General features: G+C 43.6%; 1 pseudogene; it reads right to left on the minus strand.

The window, feature by feature from the left end:
* Positions 1 to 4,506: 4,506 nt before the first annotated feature.
* Positions 4,507 to 11,617, minus strand: LOC125506787 (annotated as a pseudogene).
* Positions 11,618 to 12,690: the final 1,073 nt, after the last annotated feature.

A 12,690-nucleotide genomic window follows, 5' to 3' on the forward strand; every position in this document is an offset into this window, starting at 1 on the left:
TTAGGGATTCGGCAAAAACATTCTCAGATATTGCTATATATGCATCGGTTTCGAATTGTGTCTTCGGTCAATAGTTGGCTTGCCCGTCTCCTGCACTTGCTTCCTACGTTCCGTTTTGTTCGGCTAGGCGTGCAAAGGGAGAACCACTGCGATTGTGCTTCTAGCTCACATGGTTAAGCACCTCAGTGGAGAAAGCCGAAAACTGACTGTCACAATAAGCGTAAACTGGTCAACGATCCGATGACTATGTTAAAAGACGGGCCGTTCATAACATTGGCCGAAGTGTTTAGGGCTTGACCCCGACTGTCGCCGAACACTACCGGGGGCTATTAACTGGCCTCCCAAACTAAATCCTCGATATTTTGCTCTTACATTAGAGCTGAGGTTTAATGATCATGCTTAGCATGACAACCCAAAGAAAGGAACCGATAGCAGGACTATTTTCTTTGGAAGACATTTCTTCTGTTAAACAGTAATATAACATATCTCTCTACGTACCTTTGTTTATAAAAACATATGGCCAGATTGCCTTGTTTGTTGTAAATCTTTGCCCTCATAATGGCTTTATAAAGTAGGATAAACACTCCTCGGCTACTGGCCGAGGAGGTGGAAGCCGATGGTCGGTCAACAAAGTTTTGTACAATGCAGATCCGAGCATTAATGACGTAAAGTACTTGGATACATAGAGTCATTACACATAATTTGTGATTTTACTGTGGATATTGATCCTTAATTCGGCCACCCGTGCCCGCATTAAGGCTCGGGGGCTACTGGGCTTCGGGCTTATTATTTACAAATATTAAAGGGGCACATCGATCCCCTGATCTGGTGTTGCCACCCGACCAGTGTCTCGGGGGCTACTGCATTGCTTGTCCAATGCAGAGAATTTTATGTGCAATATAGTTTCCGAGGAGATTTTGATCCTCAGGTTGGTCGGCCGCACCCAACCTGAGTCTCGAGGACTGAGCATGCCGCTTTTAGTGTCCCGAAGTATTCTGCCGAGCTAGGACTTGATCCTCAGGCCGATTTTGCAAATCAACCTGAGTCTCAGCGGCTACTGGGATCAGCGGTCTTACGTCATCCTTCATGTGCATCTCGGGTTTTACACCGATACACACCTTGAGGGCTACTGGCTATATATCTCGGCAGAGAATAAATTGCACCAACAAAAAATATTCACAAAAATCGGCCCACATTCGGGGTGGTGCACCACCTCGGAAGCAGTCCAGCATAAAGCTCGGGCGCTAGTGGCTGGCTCCATAGAGGGCATTTCCGGCATTAAGCTCGGCTAAACTCCTTCAACTTTTTTGAACCAAGGTGATATGACACCTCGGATATAGTCCGGCGTTGGAGCTGGGACACTGTCCGGCGTTGGAGCTTGGACATAGTCCGGCGTTGGAGCTCGGATACATTCCGGCGTTGGAGCTCGGAAGCGGTCCGTCATTGGTGCTCGGCCGCAAAAGATACCTCGAATGCAGTCCAGCGTTAGAGCTCGGACGCAAGAGGACACTGCCTCCCGGGAACAACTTCAAACCCGAGGTGTGGCATAAAAATAATAAGGCATTGGTAAAGGCCGGAAACTTAAAGGGGCTCCTCGGATACCCGATGTATAAACTTGTCGAATTCATTTCGGCGATCCTCAAGATCGAAGATGAGAAGATTTGTTGAACTAGTTTTCAAGACCGACGACCGAAGATTAAGAACAGTTCGGAAGAATCGAGGAGCGTCCCTAACTTGAAGACCGGTTCAGGGGACTACTGACGGTGTCCTGGACTAGGGGGTACTCAACACGTCATCTCCCGATCTGATAGATTGGGCCGAGGACCCCTGTGGCCGTATACTCATGGGCCAGTTCGGACAACTGCCGCATACAAGGAAGATTCCACAAGACTTGGCAATCAAGACAAGGACTTCTCCCCACCGGCGTATTCGGCTAGGACTCTTGTTAACCTAGGCCTCTGGTGCATTATATAAACCAGGGCTAGGCTAGTCGATAGATCATATATACACATCAACAATCATACCATAGGCTAGCTTCTAGGGTTTAGCCTCTCTGATCTCGTGGTAGATCAACTCTTGTACTACCCATATCATCAATATTAATCAAGCAGGACGTAGGGTTTTACCTCCATCAAGAGGGCCCGAACCTGGGTAAAACTTCGTGTCCCCTGCCTCCTGTTACCATCCGCCTTAGACACACAGTTCGGGACCCCCTACCCGAGATCCACCGGTTTTGACACCGACATTGTAAATCTTTGCCCTCATAAAGGCTTTATAAAGTAGGACAAACACTCCTCGGCTACTGGCCGAGGAGGTGGAAGCCGATGGTTGGTCAACAAAGTTTTGTACAATGCGGATCCGAGCATTAATGACGTAAAGTACTTGGATACGCCGAGGCCTAGGAAGGGGACGACACGGAGCCGGGGAAGACGCAGCAGTTGAAACCCACGCGGAGAGGAGTACGAGGGTTCACTGGTTCGGCTATGGTGTGAGGCTGCCGTCGCCGCATAATAACAGTGGGTGTGGGTGAGTAAAGGTGGATGGCCTGGCCAGCGGTGGGAGTAGTAGGGGGCGGTGAGGCCTCCACGGCATCACAGTCGGCCACGGGAGGCAGGAGCATGCGGCACGACCGATGCTGGTTTGGGCGGCTGGAGCAAGAAGACCAGAGGTTGAAGAAGCACTACGGCCGTTGGATGGACATCGTATGGCCACTGGAGCTAGAATCGTTCATATTGACTAAGTTGACAAAGCCATCCGTCCCCATCAACTTAGTAGGCCCACAAGTCAGCCTCCCACGCAGGGGGGGTATTCATTTTTTGTGCGTAATAAGGAGGCACTTCCTTGCATGCGAAGATATAGCTGGTGGGTCCGAGCTAACAGCGGGGGGAACCTTTTTTCGCGAAATACAGAGGCCCTTCCGGTGTGTCCGGATGTCAGGTGGAGGAATCATTACTTTGCGCGTAATAAGGAGGCATTTCCTTGTGTGCGGCCGTGGACCCAGTTGTCAGCCTCTCCATATACAATCCACTTCCGATGGATGTTGTTCGTTGACCATGTTGACCATGCTGCGCCGAGAGCACCAGGGAGGTGGACGACGGTGAGGCCTACGAAGGGAACGACATGGAGCAGGGGAAGACACGACAGTGGTTGCCCACGTGGTGGGGAGTATGAGGGTTGACTGGTTCGGCTGCCGTCACCGGAAAATAACAGGAGGTGTGGGTGAGTAGAGGGATAGACAGGCCAGGGATGCGAGAATGGTGGGGCCGTGAGGCCTGCCCGGCAGCACAGCCAGCCACAGGAGGCGGGAGTAGGCGGTTCTGCCGGCGCTAGTTTGGGCAGCTGGAGTAGGAATATCAGAGACTGAAGAAGCACGATTGCCGTTAGATTGACATCTAACGGTCTGACGCTGGTAGAGTCGATTGTTGACTAAGTTTCTTTTTTGAGAAACCTTGTGTACGCATGAACTTAGTAGGCCCACAAGTCGGCCTCCAAATCTGTGGCAGACAACATAGATCCCATTTGCTATTTTTTTATAATTTGCAGCCCATTTGCTAATTCTTAAGTAATTTATTACACCCCATTTTCTGCCCAGGACCACGGTCAAAAAGTTCAACCTTATTTTGCATATTTCGGTGGAGTCCGAACTGTTGTAATCCCGAAATGATAAACAATTTTTTAAGAACTTATTGATTAGCTAAAAAATCATTTTGTTTTTGTAAGCAAATAAGACGTGGGACAATTGAGTTGGTTTAAGGGAAACCTGTGGTAAAAAAATCAGCGCTGGGAGGGAAAACAACAACAAAAATAAGGATGTAAATATGAAAAGGGAACATTATGCATTTTCAGTATAATGATACGTGTATATGAACTAGTAAAACTATAGGTAGAGAATAGAAAACGGATGTAGGACATGGCGTTTCAAGAGGGAAATAGAAATGGGCTGTGTGTTTGATTCAGTAAAAGAACTGCCTGCGGATGTTGTAAGACAAAATATAACTAACGCTGGTGGGGCAGAGGCCAGTAGATACCTGCTGGATCTTTGTGCCCCATTGTCATTATGGGTTGGGCATGTTAAAAACAAAACCAAGCCTGGGCAGTCTACAGCCCAGTTGAAACTTGCTCGACCTGAAAAAGCAATATACCTGCTCAACAAACGAGAGAATTCTGCAAGTACAGACTGATAACTACGATCCAGCAGGTATATTGTCTTTTCATCATGATAATAAATGCATGCACTTGTTTCAAAAAATTTGGAGAACTGGGGATTCGAACGGCATGTGCTTATGCTACCCATCAAATAAAAATCAGGTGCCTGCAAATTTGTTTCGAAACAAATGATTTAGCTTTATATCCATGTCGACCCTCGGCAAGATGGTTGGAAGCAAATGCCAAGTTCATACCAAAATATCGTTAACAACAATACCAACTTATGGACGACAAGGCAGTACAAGTACCAATACCAAATTAACTTATAATCTTTTTACTCCTGGCCCTAGTGTTCGTCTGGTAGAAAATCTTGCAGAGGACCAGCTCCCGCTCCTTCTCTTGCTCCACGTCCCCGAGGTGGTACTAGTGCATCACCCAGTTGGTCCTGTGCTAGTCGAAGTTTTTGTTAGTGTGCAACACCAGAACCTTTTTGCTACCCGTCTGCCGGCCATTGACCACCATCGACAAGTTATTGTTGGTCTTGTGCCACATCGTGTGCATGCCGCACTCCGAGTGTATCATGCGACGCATCCATGTGCCCCTTTTGAACTCCCTGGAATTGCGCTGGAAGAAATGCTTGCTTAGGCCACTCAGTGTGATACCTGCAGTATTGTCGAATACAGGTTTTAGTGTACGTGGTTGGCATTTTCATAACATCTTTGACATGTTGTAGTCACTTGTTTCACTTTTTATTAACTATCAAATTGTAATTGCTTCACTATGTCTGCATCTAAAAAGAAAAATAGAGATATAAACAAAGGAATATGTTTGTGCAAGTAGACGGCCGATCGGTGTCTTACCTGGAAGTTTCTCAGGATGGGTGTAGCATATGCCGTGCTTGCTGTCGATAGTTGGTATGAACAAATCGATGAGACGGTGAGATCTCGCGCAGTCAGCAGTCACTTTGGCCTCAAAGTGCTCGGTCAGCTCCTGATCCGTGGATCGAACTTGACGCCAGCCGACAGCACCGGCAAATCCTTCTTGGACTTGCATCAGTTAATTCCAGTTATATGGTACTCAATGTATGATCAATCAACTAAGTGAATGATGAAAGATTTCGACAGATAAGTGGTACTCCAAATCTGAAGTCCACAATACCCGAAGACACCGCCGAGATTCTTGTGTCACCTCACGCGCAGCGTGTTGTCACGTCAATTCAATGTGTCGACATGATGAATAATTTGACCAACGTATACTAGTACTGCTACTGTACTACTTACTAGTCGTATTTTGTGTCACATTTTAACCATAGGTTTAACTAACAAAATGTCAATGCATGTCACCAAAAATTATTCCATTGGAAACTATGTTCAAATACGAATAAAACGATATAATTTTTTGTGACATGCATTAACATTTAGTTAGTTAAATTTATGGTCAAAATTTGACACAAATTACGAAGGGGGGCAGAAAACCAGGAGGGAGGTAGTAGTGCGAGTAGCACAATATACTGTATAGAGGACTAGTACAAATTTAGAAATGGGGCAAGAAGTTACAAGGCTGTGCGACAGACTTTGTAGGCTACATGAGTAATACAAAATATAATTCCCATTGGACAACACTTTCACCAAGAAGTACACGCTTGAAGCCTAATTGATATATATATATACATAAACACTATTTTGATCACAGGATCAAAATAATATTCTTATCACAACCTGAACTTCCTGAGTAACGCGCCTGAACTTCCCTCTATACGAACCCGACCTTCGGGCTATCTTCGCAACCGTGGCTTCCCCCGCGAATTATTCTGGTTAGTCGTCTTCTATATTATGTTAGTGTAATATATAAATGTTTTTAGCAACTAAATACCCGTTTTAAATAGAAATCTCACTCGTTGGCGGATTTTGCTCTCAGGTCGTCATGAAATTGCGTTTTTTACAATTTTACTGCCTGAGTTGTTCAACCTGCACTTCTCCCAGTGCTAGGTTGAACTTCCACCAACATTGCCTAAATAAGGCTTGTGATATACCATTGGAAAGCTACGCACAGCAATATCATGACCCAAGTTAAATTTTTGGCAAAATATAAGCAGTTTAAAAGCAGTTTTGAAAATCGTTTTTTCTTCATACAAAAATGTGAATCATATTTTCGATCGCATTTCTAAACCGTTTATCGGATTGAGGCAAATAATATAGCATTGGAAAGATGATGTAAAACCGCTCCTTCCACATGTTGAAATTTTTCTCTAATTCGTTATGGTTAAATAGTAATTTGGCAAATCATAAAATTTCGCAAACTGAATAGTCGAGTTCGTATTTTCAATGTCATTTCTAAACGGCTAATCCAATTGAGGCAAATGATATGGCGTTGGAAAGCTTATGAAAATGCGCTACTTTTTCATGATGAAAGGCTTTTCTAATTTTGAATGGTTTAAACGTAATTTAGAAAACGGTACAAGTTCCACCGAGTTCGTATTTTTGACCTAATATTTGAACCGTAAGTCCGAATGCAGCAAATGATACAGCGTTGGAAAGCTTGAAGAAATGCGAAACGTTTTTGTATATATTTTTTCTCCCAATTCTTTATGGTTTCAAGTCTATTTTGAAAATGGATAAAAACATATTTCCGCCGTAATTTCTACAGACTTTATCGGAATGGGGCAAATAATATACCGTTGAAAAGCTATGGAAAATGTGAAACTTTTTCATGTTCATGGTTTTCTTTGATTCCTAGCCGTTTTTAAGTAATTTCAAAAATGGCGAGATTAGTCGTTCTGCCTTTATCGTGAAACAGATTCTTCAAAAATGCACCGCGTGAAGAACTTGAACTTCTCGGCATGTCTACTTGAACTTCACTCTGTTTTTATGTGATTTTTTTCCTCGTAGCTCTTCATGTACTCCCCGGAGTTGAGCAAGTGATATACCGATGGAAAGCTGCTGTAAACACACAACTTTTTTGTGTTGATCATTTTTTCATACTCGCGACGATTTTAAAAGTTTTTCATCTGAAATTCATTCAGTGTGGTAGTTGAACTTCGTGCTGTTTTCACGTTGAACTTCCGCGACGTATCTTTGTTTGTAATTTTCTCATCCATTCATCAGTGTTACACAAATGATATTCCTTTTGTACAAACCTCTCTCACAATATTTTTTTAACTTTCTTCGACCGAGGACTAGAACTTACACAAATGATAGTCCTGCCGTTTTGAAGTAAATTAGAAAATGGCGAGATCATGATTTGTGCATTCATCGCGAACGGAAATGCACTGTGTGAAGTAGTTGAGCTTCTGGAGCATGTCTGTTTGAACTTCACTCTATTTTTGACGTGCTGTTTTTTGCCTATAACTCCCAAACCACTTACGGAATTGAGCAAATGATATACCAATAAAAGGCTGTTGAAAACTCGCAACTTTCCTATGTTGATCAGTTTTTCATACTCGTGATGGTTCAAAAGAATTTTTTGAATACACAAAAATGAGTTTTAAACAGTATACATAAAACTTTTAAACCATTCATCGGAATATAGCATATAATATACCGTTGGAAAGCTTAAGAATAGGAGCATCTTTTTCATGTAGACAGACGTTACAAATTCGTTGTCGTTTGAGAGCACTTTCAAAAATGGCAAAAACAACACCATTTTTGCCTGTTTTTACATGTAATTGAAGGTCGGACGTCTCGCACTAGAGTTCTTGAAATTCACTGGGAGGAGCACGTGAACTTTGTGCAACAAATGTTTTAGGCTTTTAGTTTTACATTCTTATATTCTTATCTGACCGTGTAATAGTTGTACTTCCCGCTATTTTCTCCTTCAACTTCTGTCACGTATTTTTTGTTCAACCTCTCTCACAAGAATTTTGAACTTTCTCGGTCCGAGCACTTGAACTTCTAGGAACAAAACTTTTAGCATTTGCTTCTTCATTCTTTTTTTAATACAAAATGCACATCATGTAGTACGCGAACTTCTGGCAGTTATCAATCTGAACCTCTCTCGGTTACGTGAAAATATCTGAGTTTTTTATGAATTTCAATCTGAATTTCTTAATCCTTTTTTATGAATTTTCAAGCGCTCTATTTTTAAAAGTTGAACTTCTTGTTTCCATTTTTTAATAACGAGGAAAATCTGAGTTTTCTATAATCATCGAACTTCTCCATCTTTTTAATATGGACTTCCTGGTTTATTTCTTAATATTTTTATGAATAAAAATATTTTAAGACACCAAAACAACATTTTTTGTGTGTGTTTTGCATTGGTTTGCACATCAAACCGTGTCACCTTTAAAAATTGAACTTCTCCTTTCCTTTTTGTTTTCTTTCAACATTGTTTAGCACATCGAACCGCGTCATCTTTAGAAATTGATCTTCTCCTTTCTTTTTGTTTTCTTTCAACATTGGTTTGCACGTTGAACCGCGTCATCTTTAGAAATAGAACTTCTAATTTTCTTTTTGTTTTGTTTCAACATTGGTTTACATGTTGAACCGCGTCATCTTTAGAAATTGAACTTCTCCCTTTTCTTTTTGTTTTCTTGCATGTTTTACCTTGCATGTTTAAATTTATTTTGAACTTGTTGAGATAACACACTTGACCTTCTCGAGCAAAACATTTTCACCTTGGAAAAAAATAAATTAAAGACAAACTTTTGACCTATAGAGCATGTACAATTTTCTCCACTTTTCAAGAATAAATGCTGAATCGCCCTGTTAGTTTGACATGAACTTCTGCTGCACATTTTCAAACATCAATTTGATTTTTCTTTTTCAAAAGCACATTGAGCTTTTTATTATGTTCTGTGGCAAGTAGCACGATCATTTTTTTGTTCATGTAGAAAAGTATTTGTGTTCGTCCTGCCACTAGTTTTTCACTCGACCTGCCGTGAACATTTTGTTCGACCTGCACATGGCGCAATCCAGGAGGAGCCAAAAATCAACATGTGCCGGCACGGCTCGAAAGCATACACGGAGGATTGACGTTGCATCTACCATGTTGGGCAGCGTCGTTTCGACCTGTTGAACACCGACCGAAGGAGGAACCTCCCGTTGCCTCTCAGTTGCCGCTGGATGTGCCAGCTAACTGTAGGTCAAATTCAAACACGATGGCAAACACGATGTTGTTTTTGCCACTCTTTTTAACATGTAATTGAAGGTCGGAGTCTCGCACTAAAATATCGAACCGCACCTAGAAGTTTGAACTTCTAGGTCTTTTTGAAATGAGGGAAAATAGGTTTTATAATTGGATTCTTTCTTTCTATAATTTGGAATTTTTGTTTATTTCCTGTAGTAACGAAAAAATCATACTTTTGTAATAAATATTGAACCGGTCCATTATTTAAATTTGAACTTCTAGATTTTTTTAGCAACGATGAAAGTACTTTTTATGAATTTTGAACTGCTCTATTTTTAAAATTTGAACTTCTTGTTTTTCTTTTTAGAATGGTGAAATATCCACTTGAAGGTGCTATGTTATTTCTGAACCGCCCTAGTTTTATTTTGTTTAGAAATGGTGAAATATCCTCTTGAATATCTATTTTTTTCCTTTTTAAATCATACTTCTAGGTTTATTATTTAGTAACAGGGAAAATCTTTTGAGTTTTTTAATAAACATCGAACCACTTTTTAATTTTAATTTGAACTTCTAGATGTTTTTAGAAAGAGGGAAAAACATTCTGAGAAATTCTAACTACTCTATAGTAATTATACAACTCTATTTATTTAATTTGAACTTATTCGTTTTGTAATAAACATCGACCTTCTATGTTATTTAAATTCGAACTTCTAAGTTTTTTTTGAAATGAGGAACCCCTTATTTGTAAACATTTTAATTTGCTCCTTTATTTTTAATTTGTACTTCTTTTGGGATTTTTTGAACGACATATTTTTTGGATATGTGCGTATGTTCAAAAAACAAGATATTTTTACATGAGTTTGAGGGTGGCCAACACAAAGACATATTTTACATTATGTTTTCCTGAACTATCCACTGATTTGTTTTTTTAAACTCCATTCCTTCCTCGTTTTCACTATTTGAACTTTGCTAGAATCTATTTACGAGAACTTCGCTAAAAAGATAAAAATAGGAGAACATTTTTGTGAAGTAATACATGAACCAGTGGGGGCTATAGTATTTGAACTTTTCTGTATGGATTTTCAACATGAAGACAAAGCGTCATCGTGCCGGTTTTACATGTAAATTATAATAAGAAGTCGACCACTATCTGAACAACATATTTTGATTTTTTTTAATCTTTTTAAACGTCTCACGTTGTTCATATACAAATTTATCATGTTTTATAATTAAATTACTATGTTCTTTAAAGGTGTCTATTTTGACGCATAGCAAATTATTTGCTGCTTTTTATATAGTGGACTGAACGTAGTTTAGTAACTGAACTTCAATATTTTTTCAAACATCGTGGAACCTATGTTTACAAAAGTTTGTACTCATATATTTGAACTGGAGTATGAATACAAAACAAATACATGGAGTGGTTCAAGCCATAAACAGGTTGGCTTAGAAGTGTGGGGGTGCACAGAAGAAAGCTATGTTTTTCAGAGAAAACAGTTGTAGCCTACATGGAGCTTTCCCCTAGCCCTGAACACTAGCCTGAAATTGACCAGACGCACGAAGAAAATGTTCAGAGAATTAACAGCCAAAGCCTGAAGATGAAAGTTAAGAGGAAAATGCCATCGTTTTTCTCATTCTCTATCGGTAGAAGTACAAATGCACATGTAGAGTGACAACCCGTAGCCTTCATGGCCCGACATGGAGTTCCGGCGGACGCATTCCAGTAAATGGTAGTGGGAGGAGCTGTGGGAAAAGCCGAGCGGCACGCAGCCGACGTCTCGAGAAGGAACTACGCGAGCAAGCGGGCGATGAGGCACTGCGCGCGCAGACAACGTTGGACTGCAGGACAGTCGCAGCTAAACGACGCGCGGGCCGCATCAGCGCTAGATGCTAGACCAGCCAAAGCTCGGGAGGACAGGGGTCGCTTCCCGTGCCTCACCGAGGGTCGTGGCCGGCTGGATGGCCGTCCCTCGACTGGATTGACGATGTGAGGTGTGTGTGTGTGTGTGTGGGGGGGGGGGGGGGGGGGGGGGGGGGGGGGGGGGGGGGGGGGGGGGGGGGGGGGGGGGGGGGGGGGGGGGGGGGGGGGGGCGGGGGGGGGGGGGGGGGGGGGGGGGGGGGGCTGATCCGCGCGGTGGCGAGTCCGATGCACGGTGGGAGCAGCGTTGGGGAGGTGGGGATGGGGGGAGACGGAGGCTGGTGGCGATGTGGGCGGTGGTAGTGAAGATCGACGGCAAGTGAGGCCGGCCGGATCGGGGCGTAGGGGCGACGCGGTGGCCTGATTCAGACGCGGGGCGGCGCATGGGCCAGATACAGGCGGGGGGACGGTGTGGGTGACGGGTTCCGGCGGGGGGCGGCTCGACTGCGGCTGGACGGCAGCCGGCGGCGGCCCGCGGTGGAGGGTCATCCGTACTCCAGGAGGAGCTCGCGGTGGGAATGAGAGGTCGAGGACGACCGTGGTTGCCTGCTATTTTTTCGGGAGTTCGGAAACATCTTCATCGCTTCTATACAGGGCGCTATGATCCAAATAACTATTCTAATTCCGGAATTAAAATAATGATGTCCTATATATATATATAGGCAAAGTATCAGGTGAAAACGACAATTCAGTGAAAATCTGGAAACTTACCACCAGAGCCACCGGATGATATATGGACGGATTAGATAGAAGGTGGGATGCCCCATAGCCACTTAAACATATTTACAGAAAACACCTTTGCGCACCCTTCGCCCTTTCCTCTTCCTCTCCCTGTGCTCGTTCTTCCCCCATAATGGCAGCTGGTGAATCAGCAAACCATGAGGCGAAGCAGGGGAAGAACTATACTCTCTTATCTGGCTTGGCCGAGGTACTTCCGGCGCCGGGGAAGATGACCTAGGACGCGAGCGCGAAGCGAGGTCGTGCGTGTCCGGCGAGTCAGCGTTAATGACTGCCAGGCGAATCCGACGGAAGGTGGAGCTCAGATCCCCTCCTGTTCGTATGTATGCAGCTGAGCATCCGTTTACAGCCGCCCCTCACCATCGTTTCTTCTCCAGAACCTTACATCTCAGCCCTTATGTTGTGTGCACAAATCAGCGCTTGCATCGGAACAAGCTTGCCGCCTCGCCGGAGTAAGGAACTACAGCCGCTCGCCGGCCAACCACATCTAATAATAATTGCAAAAACTGAAAGTACGCGCAAGCATGCATGCATCAATCGGCCGCGCCACACACGTAGGGTCTTGAGCTATGATAACACATCCATGCCCACGAGTTCATTTAATGGGAGTTCTAGATCCCGGCTAGCCAGCCAGCCATACAGTATGAGACTAGAATCAAACCAATTAGAAGGGGGCTAGAAGCTGCCATGAATAAATTACGGTCACCACCAAGAATTTGGATGCCCGTCACCGACGGGGGCGTTCACGGGGGAAGAGGAACCTCCTGAGGGTGCGGTCAACGCACCGGCTGGGCCGGCGGGTGGTGGGCAGGCAGGGTGCCAAA

Source organism: Triticum urartu, chromosome 5 (assembly GCF_003073215.2).
Source record: "Triticum urartu cultivar G1812 chromosome 5, Tu2.1, whole genome shotgun sequence".
Classification (NCBI taxonomy): Eukaryota; Viridiplantae; Streptophyta; class Magnoliopsida; order Poales; family Poaceae; genus Triticum; species Triticum urartu.